The sequence below is a fragment of the Plectrocnemia conspersa genome, unplaced genomic scaffold (genome assembly GCF_051122295.1).
Source record: "Plectrocnemia conspersa isolate PC_06_02 unplaced genomic scaffold, ASM5112229v1 ptg000013l, whole genome shotgun sequence".
Classification (NCBI taxonomy): Eukaryota; Metazoa; Arthropoda; class Insecta; order Trichoptera; family Polycentropodidae; genus Plectrocnemia; species Plectrocnemia conspersa.
This window is the reverse complement of record NW_028277177.1, coordinates 28974956-28986427: the sequence shown is the minus strand read 5'-3', so window position 1 is coordinate 28986427 and position 11472 is coordinate 28974956.

The window sequence follows — 11472 nt, the reverse complement described above, 5'->3', positions numbered from 1 at the left end:
TACACATTTTAATTAAATCGTAAAGTACAATCTATTTGTAGTTGGTAACATTAGTTATTATAAGTCGAAAGAGAAGTAATTTTTGCATTGTATAAAGTTTCAGATCAAAGATCCTGATGGAAGTGTATTTCGAAAGGAAGTGTCGTAAGCACTATTTTTGAGATAGAGTAGGCCTTTTTTTAACTCTTGCTTTGTTTAGCAAATGTGACGATTTCGGGTGGAAACAGACGATAATGTTTCTGAACCGCTGAAGATTTATTAATTTAAGACAATATGCTATGTTGTCCTGAAAAATAAATAGTAAACTCAATGGTTGAATGACTTCTATGAATTGAGGCACAATACAACCAAAAATCTGGAAGTCATAGATTACTTTGTCTTCAATGTATGGGTTCTCAAAATGGCAACTTTTTATTTGTTTTGTATAATTTTCTCTTTAATATTTATCATTATAAACTAAAATAATAAATACGTTGCAGAAAAATTCTAAAATTTTGGAGATTATGAACTAAAAACTTTAGTTTTATTGTGTTATGAGGCATCACTCTTATTCATCGATGACGATTTGGCGACTGGATGATGACGGGTGGCAATTAGACATAGATTGAGCCGCTGCAGTAATGTTTTATTGAATTATTTGAAGATTTTTACATAATAGAATATAATATACGGAGCGCAAGTGCGCGATAAGTCAAGAGAGTCCGTCACGCCAGTGTTACCGAGTGCCGCCAAATTTTGGCCATAACAAAAATGTATATGAAAATATAAATAGGCCCCCCCATAACGATTTTTTTTATACAATATATATCAATAACTAGTCTATTTTATGTATTTTTTGCGTACAATACACTAATATATCTTATTATTTAACCCTTTGGACGCGGAAATCGATTTTTATCTCTTTACGCAAAAATCAGTAAAAAAAATGCTTTTTAAGAAAAAACTTTCTTTGTGAATAAACATAAAATATGATTTTTAATTAATAAAAATAAAAAAATCATAACATTTAAACACAGTATCAATATAAAATTTGCATTTTTCAAAAAAAAAAAAAAAAAAAACAAAAAACAATTTAATGTTATTTTTGATTAACGCGTCCAAAGGGTTAAAATAAATACGTAAAATTGTGTAAATAAAAATTCAAATTATGTTTTTATATTATTTTATATAATATATGAAGAAAAAATGTTAAATATACAATTTTTTATAACAGGAAGTAAAATTTATTTTTTACATTGTTGACAATAAATCTTTGTCTCGAGTCACCAAATCATTTTTTACTTCGATTATTCTCAATTGTTTTTTATAAGCAATTATGTTAATAGCCTAAATGTTTATTTTATACGAAACGTATGGCTATAGCTTCGAGTGACTATACAGGATAAAGTTTAACATTTATGAGGGCCATAGTTTTTGTTCTTATTACTCAGAAACCCAATACTTATTAACCGATTCTTGAAAAGGTTAACTCGATCACGTTACCGAGAAAGAGTGCGAATGGTCCAAATTTCCGAACTACTATATTTGTATTCGATGTGTTATAAATATTTAGATGCGAATTTCACCACTAAGAAATTTTGTTCTTTCAACAGTATAGATACAACTGTGGTATGAGGAGCCCAGATCCACTTTTAAACGAGTTTATACTTTCAAAAACAAAAACACGTACACTTGACCCGAAGTTTTACATTGAAAACCTTCGCGTTTCCCTACTTTTCGATATCGGATGATGATATTCACATATTTTTTATACACGAGAAACTCGATAAAAACATAATCAACTTTGGAATAGGTGTATTGTGAATATGAGTATAAAAAATATATTGAACATTTTATAAGTAGGTGTATAAGAATTCATGTATTTATGTAAATCATATGATACGCTAATGAAGAAATGATAAAAAAAGGAAGAAGTAAAAGATGACCATGAAACGGTCATTTCGTGGACTTATTGTATTAAATTATTATATTATTCATAATATAATAATTTTAAAATTCTGAAAATCTGATAAAAACTACGACTGTTATCGTTTTTAGTCATCAAACATAAAATCCATTAAATATTATTTTATACATTTTTGAAGTAATAATAGCTTATTGGAATACATTAAAACTAGTTATCTATATAAAAAGCAAGGTTTTGTATAAACCAGTACATGTCTATTTATTGCGATGCTTTTTGTAATTTTTATTGATATTTTTTTATATAAAATGTCATAGGTTTTAAAAATTACAGAAAAAATCTTTCTTGCTTTCTTGTCTTTAATTATGATTAATATCTTGTGGTAACTTTATATCGTATTTCTGGCATTAAAAGAATCAGAATAATTAGAAAAGTAGTCGTTTTTACTGTTTATTTAAATATAATAATTTACATCTGCTTTTTTCTATAATATTTTTTTTGTTAATAGGCATATTATGTTTTTATATATACAATGAAATTGCAACTTTGTTTCTATTATTACCATTTTTTATATGAAGTGATAATTCTATAGGTTTATTGTTTCAAGTAATAGCTATTGTACTTGAGCATTATTTTCGACAATCTCGTGCTTCATTTTTATACATCTAATCTTAACTGATATTTACTGTTTATTTTAGTAAAGATATATTAAAAAGATTTTGCTAAATAAAAAGCATTTTACTCAAAAATAAATGCGTTACAAAAATTAAAAAAATAAATATCACTGCTAATTTTTTTTGTAAAACATAACCGAACACAATTTTTACAGAAAATGTCGCTTTTTTTTTAAATGCATAATTATATTTTTCATCTAAGTTTAATGAAATCTGAGCTTAAATTTAATGAGTCTATGGTGCTTAAACTACAACAATGTAAATATTACGTGACGTAATCTATTTAATAAATTTCAAACTGTAATATAATCCAACACTATTGTCAGGAAGTTTATCAATACTTTTTAAATAGAATTATATTTTCTTTGGTTAAAATAATATATATAAAAGTTATGTTTAAATTACTACTTTATAAATATGAATATTAATTACATAAATAAATATATTCTTTAGATCACTACAATTAAAAATATTATTTTTTTAAAGAAAATTTCGTTTCCTCTATTAATGATTTATTATAATATCGAATAAGATATAAGCTGAAAAATCATCTATATTCATTATGTTTAATTGTTACAGCTGAAGATATGTGCCCTGGGAAATTGATTAAAATCAGTTTTTCAGCAAAAATAGTTGCTAAAAGGGTTGAGCACATTGTGAGTAACATCAATAGGCAATTAAATAGCAAATATTTTTTGATGTACTAAAAATTTTCGACTTTTTAAGATTTTCATGTAAAATTATAACAAGTGCACTTTGAATAATAGCGAATATTTTGTATAATTAAAGGGTTAGGTAAAATAGTAACAGTAAATACCAATGTAATACTAAGTAAGTTACTGGTGTGCACCACATTATTTTTTCGCGGATTCAATGCATAGCTTCAAGTGAAGAATTAGCTTCCATAAATAGTCTGCATGGAACAACTAGACAAAAATATTTTATATGAAATTGAGAAAATGTTAACAAAGTATATCATAAAGTGAAATTACATATATAAATTTTTTCGCATACGATGCAGAACACGTTGGAAAAAATATGAGGCTTTAAAGCATTCATTGTATTATTCACAGTAGGTACTTTGCAGGAAGCATTGTAATATATCATGATTTATTGAACCAGTTGTGTTAGCGGTGAACTTTTTTATTCGCTCCCGTAATCTTACCGTCGTAAGTTTCATGACTTTTTTATCAGAAATAAAAGCATTTATACAGTAGTTTAATGGCTCAGTGATATTGAATTTTTTTAAGATTTTTTAATGCAGAGAAGCGATTAAAATTTATCTCAACATAAAAATATTATCAAATACAAAATGGCTTTGTAAATTTGCCTTTGCTGCAAATATCAGTGATTTTTTTAACTAATTAAAATAAAAAAATAGAAGGAAAAACAGTGCTCATATATTAAAATAAGCTGCTTTTTTTTAAAACTCACTTCCTGGCCCGCCGAGTATAAAATATGTACAATCTAGCCCTTCACAAAACTAGTTTGCTGATCTATTGGATGAATTTTGCGTTCTAATAATATATGTATTTATTGTAACACTACAAAATACAACAATATTTTTAAGAGCTTATTCATATTTATAAATATATTATTACTATTTAAATTAAATTATGTATTACATAATATTCAATTATATTTTATATAAAAATAATCTGCATAAATTACAATTTTTATAAATTCCATATTGATTTTAAAATATTTAATACAACAATATGTTAAAAAGTAAGGCATTTAAACTCAATTTCAGACCAGCTAAGATCGCAGAAGCAACCGCTTCTCTCTTCGCATCCACTGGTTTAGCTCAACGTCCGGAATCTAGAGTTGAACTAGCATCAAAAACGCATTAAGCATACGGTTCATTTATTTTTTTGGGCTTATTAAGTTGATACATATTTTTCTGGTCTCACATGTTCTTTATCATTAATATTATTTTTAAAGACATACTTATTGTATTAAATTATTTTTTATCAAAGAATATAAATAATAACATTTTTAAACATAAGAGTAGTAATTTGATTTAAAATTGCTATTTTAAATCAAATTGGGACATAGTATATACTTTCATACGTACGCTTCATTGTTAACCAGAACGAGCTTTAAGCTCTCGTTACCTGCCTTCGCATTTTTTCTTGCACACAATCCACTTTTCCATTTTCCGTTGTTGGAAACAATTTCTCCGCCCAGGTCCGTCACAAAGCGACGTAACGAGTTTGTTATGAGACTTTTAATGGCGGCGAACAAAAGCGGCAATCGTTTTTACTAGATAAAACTTAACGAGCTATATGATGTGGAACTTTGCGAATTTACCGCCGTTTGATTTGTAATTTATGATAATTGCCCGCGGCGCAATAATTTGAACCCTCGCTCTCTCTTTCTCTCATTCTCAGTTTCAAGAGAAAACTTACTTGTTTTTCCGCCGTGAGATTTTTGAGTAATGCACCCCGCGGAATTAAAACAGCGGGAAAAGTCTAGATGGTTTTGAACTTTTAAAGATAAGTTTGAATTAGCTGAATGCGGCTCTGTTTTATTGCCGTTATGGACGTCCAGATTATTATGATTCAGAGACAATATACAGAACGACTCAAAAATTAGAATTAAAATTTTAACGATGAATGCCCAAAAGAACAAAATTAAACAATCTATTTATTATTATTTTATTATACAATTTATTTACAAGTTTCATGAGTTCTTTATTGATGATCAACCTAAGTTTATGAAATGTAAAATGCCAGGGATTTATAAAGTAAATCATAGAAGGATACAGATAAAATTATAAAGAAATAAATGGGATAAGAATTTCAGTTTGGTTGTTAAATTGGTTCAAAATTATCAATTTCAAAAGGTGCTATTGATACTGAAAGATGTGTTTAATGAGGTGTGTATTAAATATATAGATACCTAATAGATAAATAATATATTGATAATGAGCTATATATTAAATATATGTATGTATTTATATCTCAAAAAATTATCAATATATTGAAAAAAGTTTTTTATTACACAAGTTTAATACATTGTAGCCATATTAAATTAGATGTATACTAACATATGTTTTTTTGACTTTGAGAAGCCTCTTGACAAAGTCAAACATGAAAAAACGATTAACATATACAAATCGAAATAAATATTAATAATAATTAGGTTCTCTAAATTATTTAGAATTCGGAGAGGAAAGACTATTTTAAATACTTACTTTAAGGATATGATTCAATCTAAGGAGAAATTAAATAGTATAATATATTATAACAAAGAGTCTGACTCAAAATATTTGAAATAAACTTGTTGTGGTTTCCCTTTGTCTTTTATAATAATAAGCAGTCGTACAGGATGACCAACTTATTAATATATTTCAGTGTTAAATCTTGAGGTATTTAACTTATTTTTATTTATCATTTTTTTATAAATCAAGTTTATATTTGAAAAAGTTTTTATGATTTAATTTAAATTACATAACATATTTATTTATTTTAAGATTATTACAAAAAGTATAGTTTTATTTAATTTAGGGTCTTAATAATGAGTTTTTAAACATATTGCGTTATACTTATGTATAAAATATTGAATTGCACGTTTTAAAGTCATGACTCAGAAGTTATTGCGCTATTAATATTAATTACTTTACCTTTTAAAATCTTCGTTATTATTATTTTTGATGAGAAAAAGCAAATTATTGTGTGATAATTTTTTTAAGATTGCTTATTATGTCTTCACGAATTATAGTATATTTTATTTATGTTTACAATTTATGTACTTTTTGCCTGAAATATAACTCAATTAATATGTAAAATATCGTACAAGTTGTTATTTGAAAATAACTTAATAATTTATTGATCAACCTCCGCAATACCGCCGCTGCGGACAACATCCCTGCTCCAGCTTCTCAACATCTCGCCCATCATAGTCTGTCGTAATATGTAATATAATCTAATACAATTCTCACTAGTTTCCATATGGATCTTACTGGCTGCGAAGTCACGCCCCTTAGGGTTAGATGCCCAAAAAGTAGAAATGTTAAAAATGTTTTAAAATAGAAATTAAGAAAAATATATTTTTTTAATGTTTTTGTTTCATTAATGGAATATAATAAAAATTGAGAATACGGTTACTTACATATTTATAATAATATCGAAATCAATTTGTTTTAAAAAAGCTCTTGTAAATATATTGGCTAAGTTTGATCTGGTATAATGTTTGAAAATGGCGACTATTTAACAAATAAAAAAATTATGAGAAAAATGTAACGAGGTCAAAAAATATTCTGCAATAGTAATCAAAATAATATGAAAATTAAAATAGTCCAGTCAAATAAGGCGAAATAAAGGCTAAACCTCGGAATGAAAGATAACAAGCTGAAATTTTGCACAGACTTTTGTATTGATGTTCTAAGGACAGGGTGAAAAGTCTCATAAAATATCGTGTCTGCTAATCAAGATATCAAAGGTCAAAGGTCACAAAATTTGTTTTTTTGCAAATATCTCGCATTTTATGCGTCGCACGTCATTAGATGCTTTACAAAACTTGTAAAGCATAAAATTTTCTACAAGTTTGGTTATAATATTTGTTTTGTATCCTTAACCGTTTTTGAGATATAGCGCGAAGAGTGGGAGGCGTTCATCCGTTTATAGAATCCAGCGAGTATTTCTACCTGCTTAACTTGGTATAAGCTTTGAAAAAGTAAGCAATCGTGAAAAAAGTGGTCTCGGCAAGTCGTTTGAACCATAATTTTATCACTTTTTTATTGTATTATTAGTTTTTATGAATGAAATATTGCTCGACTAGAAATTTGTGCGAAAAAATTGAAAGAGTTGAGAGATGTCCTTACGGAGTATGTACCAGATGATAAGAAGATCATTTCCAAATTAAGAGAAAAATATTTAACTGACATTATAATTACAACGAAGATTGGATCATTCCCTATTTTTTCTTTTCGCGATGCTCAAGCTTAAATTTTATCCATAGCTTGGTATGAAAATAAAAAAAGCACTTCGGAAGAAGAACACTTGCGCGTAGTGGAAGCTGCTGCGGCGATTATTAGAGAAGATATTCGATCTTCTGTTGTTGAGACCAAGTCCTATCCGCCTCCGAGTAAAATATTAATGAAGAAATTCCGTAAACTTTATTACATTTTCTGCAAGAAGTTATTATAAAGAACAGAAAAGGAAAGACGGGGCATTTTAAAACGAAATACACAGCTATAAGTCATGCTATAATGACTTCCATACGAAAACGGTCCTTTTCTTCGCAGTTATTAATAGGCCTACCTGTATTTCTTCATAGAAGAAATACAGATAGGCCAAACATCCAAAAAGACTTTTGGATGTTTTGTCAAGTTTAGGTTTTTTCGCTTCATATAGTGATACTGTAAAATGTTAAATTTCAGCTGTTTATCACCCACAGCCTCGTAATCAACCATCATAGTCAAGTGCCTTAGTACAGTATGCAGCGGATAATGCAGAAAAATATTTATACTCTTGATGGCTATAATACTGTTCATATAATGGGAATGATAAAAATAATAACTCCAAAATCTGAAGTTATATCTGATGACCGCATAAAGAAATTTACAACAAAACCAAGTGCAAAGGAGTTAGCAGCACTATCACATATACCCCTTCTAGTGTATGAAAATCATGTCGTACCCGGATTGAGCAAGAGATTCAAGTTCAAAATTTTAATGATGTAGAAGAACTAACCGAACAAATATTTAATGTATTTGATTTGTTGTGGAAGTACGGAAAGTGGAAAAATATCTCACCGTTGCCAGGGTGGAATGGATTTATTGAACAACTTACAAAAAACAATGAGAACTTTGTAACTTCTCAAATTCTGTTTCTTACTTTTATTCATCATCCTGTGAGTAATATGTACACAATTTACACTACATTACAGTGTGCTATAAACACTGCCAAGAAACATGAACAAAGAACATGCTTAATAACTTTTGATCATCCGTTGTACATAAAAGTACGTGAAATCGTATCAGCTTCAGATGCTAGCTCAGACTTGTCCAGAGTAATTGTGAAACTAGGAGGCTTTCATATGCTTATGTCTTTTATTGGATGCATAGGGTATATAATGAATGGAAGCGGAATCAAGGAAGCTCTCAGTACAATTTATGCATCGAATTCTGTCGACAAAATGTTGGATGGTCCCGCTTTTGCAAGAAGTATCAGAGGCCATACGTTTTACTTTTTGCATTATCGATGATGATGTTTGAAGATATGGAGATTGAAAGTTATAATGCTTTAGATGAGTTCATTCAGCAGATAAAAATTTGCGATGTTTTCTACGAAACTGTGGAAGAACTCTGGCTCCGTAGCTTACATAGCGTTATCCTATAAACGGATGCGCGCTTCCCACTCCCCGCGCTATATCTCGAAAACCATTAACCATACGAAGAAATAAATTATAACAAACTTGTAGAAAATTTTATTTTCTATAAGTTTTGTTAAACATTTAATGACATGCGACGCAAAAAAGGCGAGATATTTGCAAAAAAAACGATTTTTATGACCTTTGACCTTTAATATCTTGATTAGCAGACACGATATCTTATGAGACTTTTCACCCTATCTTAAGAACGCCAAAACAAAGGTCTGTGCAAAATTTCAGCTTGTTATCTTTCATTCCGAGGTTAAACCCTTATTTGACTGGACTAAAATAAAAAAACGAATTTTACACACTTTGAACTTAACCAATTTATTATAAAAAAAATTAAAAAACCATTACTTAGAAAAAAAATATTTAAAAAACTGGTTTAGAAAAAAATAAGCAGATAGTAACCCAATAGAAAAAGTAAAGAGAAATAATATTAAAATAATATAAATAAGTAAATTTATTTTTACAAACTTTTATATACAGAAATGTACCTAATTCTTGAACGTATTTTTTAATATTTAGGGTATATCATTTCTAATATATATAGTATAAAGAATAATGCCTTGTGGTTAGCCAAAAATAGGTTTCCTAGCAAAATCGAAAAAAATATTTAATTAGACATATTACCCACAATATTTTAAGTTGTTTTATCACTCATTAAATGTGTTTAATAATAATTATACAGTAAACTAAAAATTTAAAATGAGGAGAGATTGAGAACCATTAATTGCTTCGATTTATACATAAGGAGTTCACATGCGTTAGCATAAAAAAAATATTAGTTTACGTTGATTGATGAATCTATACAAAATAGTTACTGAGAACTATGACGTGATCTCAAGTTCGAAAATCAATGGGATTTTTATCGAGTCATGTACCAGTTTGTTACACAGGTAGCGATTTTAATTGTAACTACTTATTGGCTTAAAAAAAAAATCATAGAAAAAACTACTATGGTTTACGAGGAAAATTATATACAAATAAATACTTATTTATGATACTTACTTTTAACTAATGAAGATGATGTGGAATAATTTATTAATGTGAGTAGTTTGCATTTAATAACCTTGAGTTGTATTAACGCTATATTATTTAATTTCTGCTTTCTTCAAGGAAGCACGAATCACATTTATTTTTTGCTCGTTGACCTATTAACGAAACTGTAGCATTTTGCTATCTATCCATAAGTCAAAACATCATATAAATGTCAGTAGTATTTAAAGTAATGTATATGCTATTAATTTATTTCCGTAGTATATATAAGAATAAAATATCGTAGTTTCCTTGTGACACTAATTTAAGATATTACATCATTAAATTAAATTACTTACGAGACAGACCTTTGGTTGAATAAACGTGATATTAATAAGCACGGTAGCGTATTTTATAATTTTGTAAAAAAACACATATAAAAAATCCTTAAAATGTCACATTTAGATAGACAGTTTCGTTTTTTCCCGTCAATCAGATATTGACTTTTAAAATTAAAAAAATATATGCATAATAAATGTATACATATGTAAATGTATTACCATTAATTGCGAAATGGTTCAACTACGCACGAACGTTTTAACTGTATTTAAGAACGCATTCGTCGATCAGTCCGGTTTTTCTTGTTTACGACAATTCTATGTACCAAGGACTTTTTTCATTTTAAACTATAATTTATTACTATGTCTTGATTTTTTTCTTTATATTGTAGATAATTTCGTGACAATTATCGACGCCAGTCAAACGAATGAATTTACAAATGCTTTTAGAATGCTATTTGCATTTTATTATATTGGTTTACGAAACAAGTATTTTACAATTTTGGTATTTATACATTTTAATGTCGATTTAGAAAATAATTGATTATTTCAATGGGAAAAATATAGTTAAGAGTTAATTATCTACTGAGTTCGATCTATATATTATACATACAGCGAGATGATAGTTAACCTTCGCGTAGTTAACGTGTTGAAACCGGAAGACTTTAAACCAGTTCGTATTCACTGGTTGATCAATTATAATTTTTTTTTTATTTTACAATTTTCCGTAATTGTATAGCTGCAAAAAACGCAATTAAACGCAAGTATAATTATTTACGTATAACGATAAAAAATCAGTAAGATTTTATTTGCTTAGATAGTATCATGAATGAATTTTTAAAATGTATAAGATGGGTTAACTATGAGAGATATTTGGTAAACGATTTCTTAACATACTACTATTTCCGCTATTTTTCATTAACTATTTGTTAGTCTAAAAATTTAATATGAGGTCCAGAAAATTTACTATTATTTTATTTCCATACTGTTCTTTAATAGTTCATAGAATTAAAAAAAATGCTAAGCATAGTTTACCGCAAAAAATAAAATATTGTGGGCCAATATATTACTTTATTAATAAAGCAACATTTACATAAATATATACGTGAATAAAATAATAATAATTTAATAAAAGTGAGACGTAGATAAAAAAATATTATAATAAAATTTTAAAAACCATTGACTTCGCTATATCAATAAA